This window comes from Passer montanus, unplaced genomic scaffold, assembly GCF_014805655.1.
Source record: "Passer montanus isolate IOZ18808 unplaced genomic scaffold, ASM1480565v1 scaffold30, whole genome shotgun sequence".
NCBI lineage: Eukaryota > Metazoa > Chordata > Aves > Passeriformes > Passeridae > Passer > Passer montanus.
Window position 1 is genome coordinate 8954125 of NW_024367708.1, and position 12824 is coordinate 8966948.

A 12824-nucleotide genomic window follows, 5' to 3' on the forward strand; every position below is an offset into this window, starting at 1 on the left:
AGTAAAGAGACAAAAGAGATTGTTTTATGAAACGCATGAGAGTACCTATCTAAGCAAAATAATTGCTATTTTTAGAGTTCTCCAGTGGACACATACTGCAGTTGAATGCTGCCTAAAGTGGGTCTTTAAATGATTATGCACTAATACATTTGCACTTGCATTTCTAAATATAATTCTTTCTCAACTCTGATCTTTATCTGACATGAATTTTGTTGTTAGAGCTCTTAGGATACCAACATTTCTTTTCCTCCCAAAAATACGATGTGGCATTTAAACAGTCTTGTACTCATCGATATCCCAATACCAAATATTTAACTTATAATTATGCTTGAAAAACTGAAATTCACTACCTCATTCTGGTTTTGTGCCTGTAGAAATACTTGGATTCTCCTTTTAAATAGAGTTCTAACATTGAAGAAATTAAGTTACTTGATTGTATTTAACATTTCACAATTATTAAAGACATCAAAAAAGCCCAATGTTTTGCAAATAGAAATCCCATAATTTCAGCTTGCTAAAGATGTGTAACAGAAATATTTCACTTTTGTTTGTAATTCGTGTTGGTCAAGCTTCTTCTCAAAAATCCATAAACCTTTAAGAATTTAATTTCTAATTTGTGATGTACGTGTACAATCTTTTGGAAGTACAAAGAATCCTCTACAGAGAAAATTAACCCAGTGAAACTACAGCTTTAGGAGTTTTATTTGCAAATTTTGGCCCAATTGCACTTTATAAGTTGTTTATGTTTTATTACAACATATAATTATTGCCTTCACCAAGGCAATCCAAGTCTTGTTCCTAGTATTATCATGTACTTTCTATGTGACTCTTAAAAAAACCAAAAGGACTGTGGACCATAGTTTCTGCATCTGTAAAATAAGACAATTTTAAAAAATAATATTAATCAACAATAATCAGAGTTTTTGAGAGCCTTTGATGAAAGCACTAAGCAATAGCAAAGAACAACTATTTCAATTATTACTGAACCCTAATTAAAAAAATTCTGCTTTCCAGTCAGGCTGAAAACTTTATGCATTTGTAAATCAGATTTATTTTGTACAGTAGTAAAAAGTAGAATCCAATCTAAATATTTTCTTACTTATAAAATGTATGTGGCAGCTTCGTGTTATGAATCCTGTCACTTTCATTATTTGAAAATTATGTGATCTGTCACTAGACAGAATAGCTTGCAGAGTTCACCCTTTACTACACTTGTTTTGATTTCTTTAATATTACTTGTAATTAGGAGTGTAATGCTGAATTATAAAAATATGAAGCAAACATAAAATCTACTGACTGTAACATTTCATGATGGAGAAAAAACTCTGAGCTTTCGGAAAACTGTCTTAAGGCTGTCTAGCATAATGCCAAATGATGAAGTACTCAGTTAAAGGAATGTCAAATTAAGGGTACCTATTACATGATTTATATAAGCTTCTGTATATTGAAGGTGGTTTGGGGGGGATTTTTTCCTATTCACTTGAAACTTACTGCAATTAGCTCAAAATAGCTGATGATACTGCAAAATGTTTGAATTTGCAAGTAAACATCTTTAGATTTCTAATTGAGTAATTATGGAATCTAAATATCACAGAATAGCTGAGGTTGGAAAAGACTTCTAGAGGTCATCTCCCCCAAACCCCCTGCTCAGGTAGGTCACATAGATGCAGTTGCTGATGACCAGCCCAGAAGGCTTTTGACTATTTCTAAGAATGAGACACTCCACAGTGTCTGTGGCCAACATGTACATGGTCATTCTGACCATAAAAAAAGTATCACCTGATGATTCGAGGGAACCTCCCATACTTCACTTTGCACCCATTGCTTCTGGTCCTGTCATCACCACTGAAAATGGCCTAGCACCATCCCCTTTGCACCCTACCTTCCAATACCTATAGGCATTGATAAGATCCCCCCAAACTTTTCTGCAGAGAGAAACAAAGAAAGCCTTCCAAGATATTCTGGATTAAAAAAAAAAAAAAAAAAAAAAAAAAAAAAGAGAGAGAGAAAAAACCCAAACTATAAGCTACTACTTTATTCTGTAGCTACATTCTTTGACCCCAATATATTTGTTCCAAATGAAGCTCAGGGTAGCTTTATCATAGCTCTGTCTCTTCTGAGGTCAGTCCGGACATATCACTGTAACTACATCATTTTTATATGTGGTATCAGCAATAACAAGATTTCCTTTAATTACAGGATGTGAAAGGTCACTTTCATCCACCACTGCTCTCTTTTCCCTCTCTCCTTCCCTCCTTCTCCCTCAAACTTCCCTTGATCCTGAAGCTAGGCCATACTTCTCAGCCCAGTCCTCATATTCTAGACATGTAGCAAGGCCTCTTGTCCTCTACAAGATGTTGTCCTCCTCTACAAGATGTTCTGTGAGCAGCTGCAGCATGTATCCTCACTAAGGATCAGAAATCAAAGGATATTCCAAAAGGAATTGAGTTAAGAAAACAAGCATATGCTGTGAAGTACAGAAATGATTCATTATTACCATCAAAAATCATCAGGAAAATAGCAAATAAATAATGTACTGTTGCCAAAAATAAGATAAATTCAGTAGCTTCACCTCAAGATGTAAGGGCATGGCTGAAGGCACTTTAATTGCCTAGCATAGATAAAAACTGTAAGGTCAGTGCAAGCAAGGCTTTGAAAATGCACAGAGAAACAGAAAATGTGATCAACCTCATACAGAATGGACTAAAGTCATCATTGCCAGGAAGAGAAAAAGGTGGTAAATAAAAGATGAGTAAATTAGGCAATATGTAATTAAATCAATGTATAGATTTTTTACATGTGTTCTTTTACTGAATATAATTTATCAGGAAGCCAACAAGACATCCAATGGGAAATTAAGCAGAAAAGGACAAGCCGTCCAGTAGAAAACTAGGTAGATAATTCTGGCTGTTTAACAGGAATTGAGGATGTAATACTGCCAGTCAAGGCAGTGGTTATGTCATAGCCACCCATGGGCATGACAGCCACAGCCAAGCTCAAGGACTTGTGTGGCTCTGAGGACTGTGACATAGTAATTATGTGCATATGAACCCTGGTAGAACAATTCACAAGCATGTTAAATAATGGTCCACTATGAGCAGTGCCCACCTAGGAAGATGAAAGTGTAAATTTAGCATACCCCAGACACGAAGTATGGGAATGACGGTAGAGTGGTGGAAGGTAATACTCAGGTTTCTTGTTGAAGGTGTAGAATAACAGAATCCATTAGCAATTATGATCAAAATGTACTAGACTTTGCCGGACAAGTGGGAGCTGTGCAGGATCATGTACTCGAGGACAAAACTCTTTTTTCTCTCAAGTGACAGAGAAGTTGCTGAATGAACTGCAACAGTGATACAAAACAGCATATCAAGACATCCTTCATGCTGAAATGACTCACTGCACAACCTCTAACAGAGTATATAGGAAGTACAGAGCTCCTCTTAAGCACATCTCACACTGTACTTCATCTTTGTCAGATAGCTGCCATCAGTTTCTGGACTATGATGTTCAGCATTACACCCTATCCTAACACTGTTCATAACTGCTACAGTGTTAGTCTTTCCATGGTGATAACCATATTGTGGCATACTGGTAACAGCATAAAGAGCAGGGAGCATGCATTACATCCAAAGTGATCTCTCAACTCTGAACTAGCCTAGAACAGATTACAAGGTGGGCAGACTACCCTGAATGACAGACCAGGTTACAAAATTTACTGATGAGAGACCAGTATCTTTGCCAGTGTCCTGAGCAACAGCGATTTCCTTGGACAAATCAGGTAGTAGATTAGCGCACAATGTCACAGATGCCTTAATCTTTGTAATGCTAAGGACCCTTCTATTCTGGATTCAGTGTTTAGTTTTCACTTACATTCCAGTAACCCTTGACCTAAGCTTTTGCAGCTGTATTTTTCTGAAACTTTTGTGGCAGTGTTTTTCCCTTATTGCTTCCATGCACACTTATGAGTAGCTGTCTAATAAAAAAAATTAGTTGAGTCTATTAAGCCTTCTCCCAACAAGGTGTTTTCTGCTGATTTTTAAAAGATGCCAATAACTTTTTACATGTACTAAAATGTTTTGAAAAATAAAACCATGTGAATACTTTTTTAAAATGAAACAGATATTCTATTTTGTTGCATTCTACCTTGATTTTCTTTTTTTCCTAATTCTATTCTATGTCTTTATCTTTTAGAATTTCCCTCAGTCATCATTAAAATGATCATGCATCTTGTCTGCAAAAAGTTTTTTTCTGAATTAGGGGACCAATTTTCAAGCATTTTTTCTTACGCCCTTAATCATAAGATAATGGGAGACATCAAAGTATCAAATGTCTGTATTTCTGTTCAACACATGAAACTCCTTGGAAATATTTATGTATTTGCTTATCTCACAAATATAGTTACACTTACAATTATCTGGCTATGCAGTTTCAAAGAATTGTGGCTTTTACTCCCTTACACCTGTTTTTCCAGAAGACTAAAGTCAAACTGAAATACTGACATGAACCACTTGCTTGGGAGTATGTCATTTTGGGTTTTGATGACTGCTTGGGTATAGATGGGAAAATAATTACTTACTCCAGTAATTATTATACATAAGTATAATTTTACCATTCACATATTAAGAGTTTAAAAATATTTATGATTGGGATTTGTAACTGAGAATAAAATAGTTGCAAAACAGACTTTATATGCCTACTATGCCTTATTCCTGAAAGCTGCCATGTCATAAAAGGTTATTGTACTGTTTTCCTGTTGCAATAGATTTCATTCCGGTTTTAAGAATGACGGTTTTTATGGAAGACATATTCCCAGAGTCTTTATTGTATGAAACTGCTTTAGAACTTCAGTTTATGCACATACAGTATACATACATATTGATTTAATTCTAGAAAATCCATACACATTTTCTGGTCTAGTGTTTTCAATATGTTACATTTTGACAGTTGGAAACAAGTCAAATTTGAGTTTTGCTGGTTACCAGTTCAAAAGCATCAATATCATTTTAACTGAATTCTATATCTTAGAATGCTAGCATGAAACAATTTCTGACAACATACTAATTTGCAGAAGAATGGGACTTCTCTCTCAAGGTACGAAATTAATGCATAAACAAGTAATGAAGAGTTCCAAAATCACATTTTCCTCTATAAGTATTCATTCAAGTGACTTCAATGATGTGCATATTTAACTAATTGCATTGTAGGATTTTAAAAAATATAAATATACAAAAAAACTTCCTTACTGTGCACAGTTGTTTTTAAAAAATCATTTTAAAAGCTTACAGGCATTTAATATTACAGCTGAATTTCTCAGCCTTCTTTAGATATTGTGTGGGTGGACTGAAAGGGAAAAAAGTGATTAGCTGCTTTATTTCTCCTGACTTTTAAATTGTCAACATCTTTCTATTTATTTCTCAATATGTCCTTTATGACTAAAACACAAGGATAGATTCTATCGATTAGAATTTTGTCCTTTAGGTGTCATAGAGCAGTGTAGATTACCAGAATCTTAAAAATCTCTACAGAAAAATGAAAACAATTCTACACTTATTGTTTTATTCATAGTATTAATGAAAAATAATAGTAATTTTGAAGATTTTACACCGGGAAAAGTTTATTTTTAAAAAGGTATTATGGAGGTATGTATAATTAAGTTTGAAGATTAAAAAAACTAAACTAATATCATCAAAATGACAGTAGGCTAGCATGAAATAAACAAAATTATACTGGCGTGAAATAACCTCTACTGTGTAGGAGGTGAGATCAGATGATCTAATGGTTCCTTTTTGACCTTAAATCTGTGGTATTATGAAATTTCCCGTCTTGTCATGGTGTAGAATTTTTTGTTCAAGAAGCGGTATGTTCAGCCAGAAACTAGGGGTCAGATGTGGAAGGCAGCTCTGTCAGGGACAGTAGAAATGAGGTTTGGGAAATCAAATCCAATACATCAGAAGTGTCAAAAGAGTTGTGAATTTGAAACTGGTCAATGTCAGGAGTAAAGGAGGACTTTTGTTAAAGGGAGGATTAAACTTCCTAAATATTAACTTTAGCTGTCTTAAATGATCTAAATGCAAGTTGTTAGAGTTCTGTATTCCTCTTACATCTTTTATAAAATGCATGCTTCCTTTCACAGATTGCTATGCTTGACTCCTTGTTGCACAAGCATTGATATGATTCTGCTAAATGTTTACCTGTGCTGTGTATAACCTGGGAGGTACAAGTAAATTCATTAGCCCTGCCACCTTATACAGTCACCATCCAACTCCATAAAGAAGAACCTATTTCTTGTGTGATCCATCTGTTCCGTTGGCTGGCAGCTCCCTGACATGGCAGAAATCCAAGGACTGGCCAGGTTTACAAAAGAAAGGTTTACAACAGCCATGCTATCTGGAAGGTCATGACAGGAACCTGACAACAAAAATTAAGGGCTCCCTGTGAAATATGATCACATTAACATTGAACTATTCAGTGTGCCTGTTGTGATGAGGATCATACTGTTTCATGTTTAGCAATTATTCCATGGCAACTATGGCATCAGTACTCATCTGTCATCAGTTAATGGTAACTGTCAGTATGCATGTGGTTTGGCAAAGAACTTGATAGACTTCTGTGACAGACAATGATTTCTTAGCCCACTGAGAAGCAAGTTGTTAACAGAAAGGCCCAAAGATTGACTAAAGATATTGGGAAAAGAAATCTGAACTGGAGTTGAATGCCAGTATAAGCAGGATATTCCATGCTGCTGGAGTAATTACCCTCTTCACCAAAAAAAAAAAAAAGAAATTGCTTTTTCCTGAAGCCAGTTCAGACAAATGCAGATAAATTTCCAAGGAAGATTTTTTTTGGTAATATTTCTGTCTTTTTTAATGTCATAATGCAATTAGTCAAATGTTCACAGTTTAGTAGTTACATATTTTACTTCAAAACAGTTTATCAAGTTAACAGCAGCTTTGATGAATTTGAGCAAGTTGTTCTGAAAGGAAAAAGAGAACGGACACTGAGACAGGAAATCTTCTTCTTTAAAGTTTTGTGTTCAAGGTACTGGCTTTATATAAAAGGTCACCGTCATTCCTCAGCACTTCATGTGTATTACCACATACCTTTCACTTCCTGTAAATCAAAAGGTAGAGCATGGGCATCTGTAGCCTTACAATGGTCACTTTTGTGCCTGCAGGATGATCACATGCTTATAAGTTTAGTCACCTACATGTTTAGACAGTTTTGAACTGATCTGATTTTATAGTGTTTACTGAGTTTTAGGCAATTATGCCCAATGTGACTAATGCTATTTGCCTTCTTAGTAGAAAATACCAGTAATTAAAAGCAGAGTTTCTCTGAAACCTTTAGACCAAAAGATACTGCTAGACACAAAGAGACATCTGTCACATATAAATTCTGGTAGTATTCAAAGCATTGTTTGATTCTCATCTGTTTAGGACACACATCTTCAGTATGTTCCAGAAAAGAAACAAGTAGATTAAAAATGCAAATAAATATTTGAGCTTCACATCAGGTGCCTTCTGTTTCCTGGAATTACTGGCTATCTATCAGCAGTTAGTACATTTGCCAGACTCACTGTGCAGTTTGGCTCTCTGGATGCTAATAAAAATGTAAATCCTCAAAGGAAATCCAGCTTATTTCAGAACATGCAGCAATCTCATGCTTACCCTTTTATGCTTATGCTTCTTGACCTGTAGCCTTGTACATGCAGCCCAAGCTTTCTGAAACCTTTTGGTGAAGCAACAGATACAGAAAGAGGCACTTTTTCCTACATTATGAATCAGGAATATATAATAACGTCAGCTGAATTTGTCTGCTCCTGCAGCTCAAAACACTCATAAAATACCTCAGTGCATGTTGCATTGTGTTTGTGTTTGCAGCAGTAAAGGTCATTGCCACGGCTCAGTAAATCACACTGTACACTCACTTTTTCCCTCTGGCAGCATAGTGCCTCACACTACCTACCATACTACTTGCAGGCATCCTGTACAGAAAATTACTTATTCAGAGCCAATTCTAGAAGCAAAAAAACAAGAACATTATAATACTTTATGTTAAAAACCAGCATAATGTAAACTTATATGATGTATTTACAGGCTAGGGAAAGAGATGGTGAAAAGCAGCACTGTGGAAAGGGATCTGGGGATCATCATTGTTGAAAAGTTGAACCTGAATCAGCAGTGCCTTGGAAGCCAGGAGGGTCACCCATGTCCTGGGGTTCATCAGGCACAGCTCTCCAGATTGACAAGGGAGAGGATTGTCCTGCTCTGCTCCGCTCTGGGGCAGCCTCACCTCGAGTGCTGGGGGCAGTTTTGGGAGATACAATACTAGAAAGACTTAAATTGTTAGACAGCATCCAAAGGAGGGACATGACGATGGTGAGGACATACACAGGGAGCATGAAGTCATGGTCCATTCAGCATGGAGGAGATTGAGGGGAGATCTCATTGTAGCTACAACTTCCTCATGAGGGGAAGAGAAAGGTCAGACAATGACCTCTTCTCTGTGGTGTCCAGTGACAGGACCCAAGGGAATGGCCTGAAGCTGTGTCAGGGGAGGTTAAGTTTGGATGTTAGAAAAATGGTTTTCACTCAGAGGGTGGTTGGGCACTGGAACAGGCTCCCCAGGGAAGTGGTCACAGGACCAAGCCTAGCAGAGTTCAATTGTTTAGAGAACACTCAGGCACATGATATGGTCTGTCCTGTGCAGGATCAACTAGGAGTTGGACTTTGATGATCCTTGCAGGCCCCTTCTGACTCTACCATTCTACAATTCAGTAGTAGTCAATAGTAGCCCACTGAGTGAACGTATAATAGAAAGTATTAATATGAACAAGAATGTCTTTATCTTGTGGTCTTTATCCATGTTGGCACTGTGGAGAGATCTTGGGGTGATGTTTTGGTCAAGGACAGGCAAGTGGATGTATGTAGACTTCCGTGATATTTTTTCCTTGAACATAACTCTTTCTACTTTTTTTTTAACTAGATAATGAATATAGTGTTAGCAGCTGAATATTTCTATGGAGTGGCTGAAAAGTATAAAGTACCTAAAAACTGAAACTGCTCATGTCTCACATGTCTTATATGTATTACTATATTAACCAGGAAAAGTTTCTTGAACTCTGTTCTCTGTAAGGCCACTGTTTCATAATTCCATAAATTTGATTTTTACTTGAACTTTTTGAAAAGTTGCTTGTTTCTTTTTAATAAAACTTAATGAAATCACTTGAATAATTGAAAACATCAAGTCAAGTAGATCTATCTTTCCAAAGATCTAGAGTAAATGTAGATCTAGAGTAAAATCTTTTTCTAAAATCAGTTTCTTGCAATTACCCCTGATTCCTATAGGATAAACTGTTGTGTTTTCCTAATCATTTGACTTTGCTAGTGAATTTGAAGGCTTTTTTTCCCCTTCAGGTTTGATTATATCACTTTGGGCTATAGCTACTTCAGTTTTAGTCAGCTGACTATTTGCCTAACTTCAGAAAGTAATATTATACCAAATTATAATTTGGAATTATAATTATTATTATTATTATTATTATTATTATTATTACTACTAATACTACAGAAAGTGTGGTATAACTGGAAGTAGTTAAATTGTACTGGTGAAAGATTTCAGAAAAGAAAAAAGGAAAAATCAGGCTTTGTTATAATTCTCAAAAAAAGAAATAAGAATAAGCATAGCCTTTGAAAGCAAAAGTTCAAGACACTTTTAAAAAAGCTGCCAGTGTATGAAAGTAAAATTGTAGAAAAAAATCCAAACAGTTTCTTTGTGTTTTTCAAGCAATAGTGAAGAACATGCTTGGAGTGCAGTATGTACAAATACAAAGGTCACCACTCTGAGTGAGACGTCTCTCTTCTGCTGGAGATGGACAGGCATGATGGAGCAATTTAAGACAGAACAATATTTGCAAGACTGAAAAACAAGAATTTATTTAAATTTTAAATTACTAGTGTATCAAGAAGGAGAAAAGTTCAGTTCTTAGTGCAAGGCAAATCCATAATGAGAACCAGTCAGGAAGTTTCTCTTCAAGGGAAGTAGTAAAAAAAAACAACCTCCATTCTGTTGTATTCTTACAATGATGAAAAGATGTATTGTGAGTATCACATCTGTTAGAATAAGTTTAGTGAATATGACAGAGTGATTATTTCTACTTGTCACACCACTTATCTTGCCATCTGTGGATATAAATTATAAATAGACTGTAACACTGAGGTTTTCCTTCTGAGTCTTCCTACATTCCTCACTGCAGTAGTCACCAACTTCCTTTCCTCAAAACTGAACTACTTTTGATTCTTGAAAGGCTTTTAAGTTACCTCTGACAAGATCTAGTACAAATCATTTAGGTAAATTATTTTCTTTGTGTTTTTATTAATGGCAGATCATGTATCTAAACACGCATTTAGAAAAACAACAGTAAAAATATGTATAAAGAGAAAAAAAATATTTTCTCTGTTAGTGAGAGTCCACCAAAATTCACTTTTAGATTTACATCATTACAAATTATTTTACCTTACAACTATGGCTGATGGTTATTTTTCAATAAACAATACAAGCTTTCATTTGTAACAGGCAAGTTGTTTTTCTTTAAGACTGCCTAAACTTTAAAAACAAAAAAAAACCCTTGTAGCTCTTGAAATTAATGATTTCATATTCTTTCATTAGTTTGTATCCATTTGGAGTTGTTTCATAAAGGTCCTGGAGAGGAATTCACATGAGCTGAATTTGTCATCTCCATTAAGGATGACTATGAACCAACTGGACATTCTTTGCTTCTTTTTTCTGCTGTTAAAGAGCAATGGCATTCTTGGGGTTAACTGCATCTTGTCACACTGCTAAAAAGAACATAGAGGCTTAATCCAATTGTCTAACCTTATGCTCTAGAGACGGTAATCCACATTACCGTCTCTAGAGCATCTGCCCAAGAGTGGCAGAGAGGAATCACAAACATACTCTTGAAGAGGCAGAAAAGAAGCTAGAAGAACTAGCCAAGTGTCTTAAATGGTGCTAGAAACCTAGATTTCAGCAGCAAATGAAGCTCAGGAACATAAGCACTCATGTAGGTATCTACAAATGTTTACACTTAGTCAGAAGAGTTATATCCCTTTACCGACACAACTGTGCTCCATAAAGATGCTTCTCACCATGGAATGGAGTGGGTTTGGTGGGTTTTTTTGTGGGGTTTTTTTGGTGTTTTTTTTTTTTCTCTCAGTTAATCAATTCCTTTAAGTCTTATTTCTAGTCTATAGACCCCTTAAAGTTACGCCATATGGAAGATGGTTGAAAAGGGTGAGGAGTGAGTGAGTTTTAGAACTGCTTTTATAGGCAACCTATTCTTGACTAGTCTTTGACAGGATGTCTGACATATTCACACCAACATATATAGCTCACTCCCTCAGAAAAATGGAAAAGGGTGTCCTCAGAGGACAATTTTCAACCAGGCTTAAATAATACTTGGCAGAGCTCTCCAACAGTGTGATTCAGGAAACAATGGTTATTCCTGTGTCCATACAAGATAAAAGAGCTCATATATTTCTGAGTGCATATGTGTGCTACTGTGTGGCTCAATTCATTGAATGCACAGGTAATAAAACAGGACTTTTGTAGGGACAATTGATTTAAATTTCAGGGTTTTTTTCAGCTCTAAGAGTGCCTAAGATCACCGCTATTGTCACTATTTGTCCCACAGTTATTGATCTGGCCTTGCCATGATAATTCTTTTATATTAAATAAATGCGCAGTAGTCTTCATTGTTTCGTAATGTTGATTTATTATTTAAGTTCTTTATTATTTTTAAAAAAATATCTTCAAATATAGAAAAAATCTTGCACTTTTGTCTTTTTGCTCTTCCTGTACGCCTCACTTAGTTGAGAAACAATGTGAATGCTATGTGTATTACTTTAGACTGCCAAAAAGAGTATGATGAGTAGAAGGAAGAATAAGACTTATTTTAGGTAGTTATTACTTAGATGTTTTTTATTAAAGACAGGTGTGAATACAGAAGACATCAAAGCCTGTCAGAAAGTGCAATTATTTCTAAGTCTGAAAGTTTGCTTATTCTTCCTGATACTCCAAAATTGCTGCTTGGAATTTATTTCAAAGGGTGAATGCTTCACAACAGAAACATGACAGAAGGTTAGAAACTGAAAGTGCTAAGAGCTGGTATATCTACTTAGTAATAGCAGAATTAGAAATCTAGATGGGAGTCTGCACATTTGGAGTGCTAAGACTATGGAAAACTACCCTTGAAGATCTTCCACTCACATCTTCTGAGGATGACTAAGCACTGCAGAGGTGGCTGTATAATAGCAGTAGAAGTGGAAGGATTTTGAATGCTAAAGCAAGTGCTGTTTGAAATGTCAGATAGGAAACTCTAAGATGTTTCTCTTTTGCCTAAAGGTAAGCATTTCTATGGAAAAATTTGCACTTATTATTCATAAAGCACACTGTTGAATGTGCTGGTTTTGAAGCAAATCTAAAACATAACACTATACCAGCTGCTATGAAGAAAATTAACTATATCCCAACCAAAACCAAGTATGAAATTACAGTTTTGTAAGAAGCACTGTGTATGGCCTTACAACTGCATGATTACAGTGGGTGCAAGTTTTCCATGACTTATTTTCTTACTAAGGTTAGCAAAAACATGAATAATTGCCTTACAGTAGCATATTTGTTGAGAGATAGATGAGCAACAGTCATGCATGCTCATATTCTCACCTCATCATAGGATAACAGAACAGTAAGAATTTCATAGGAATTTTTATTATGATCAAACACAACACACTGAGGCTAAAGAGGAAAAACCATAGCTACCT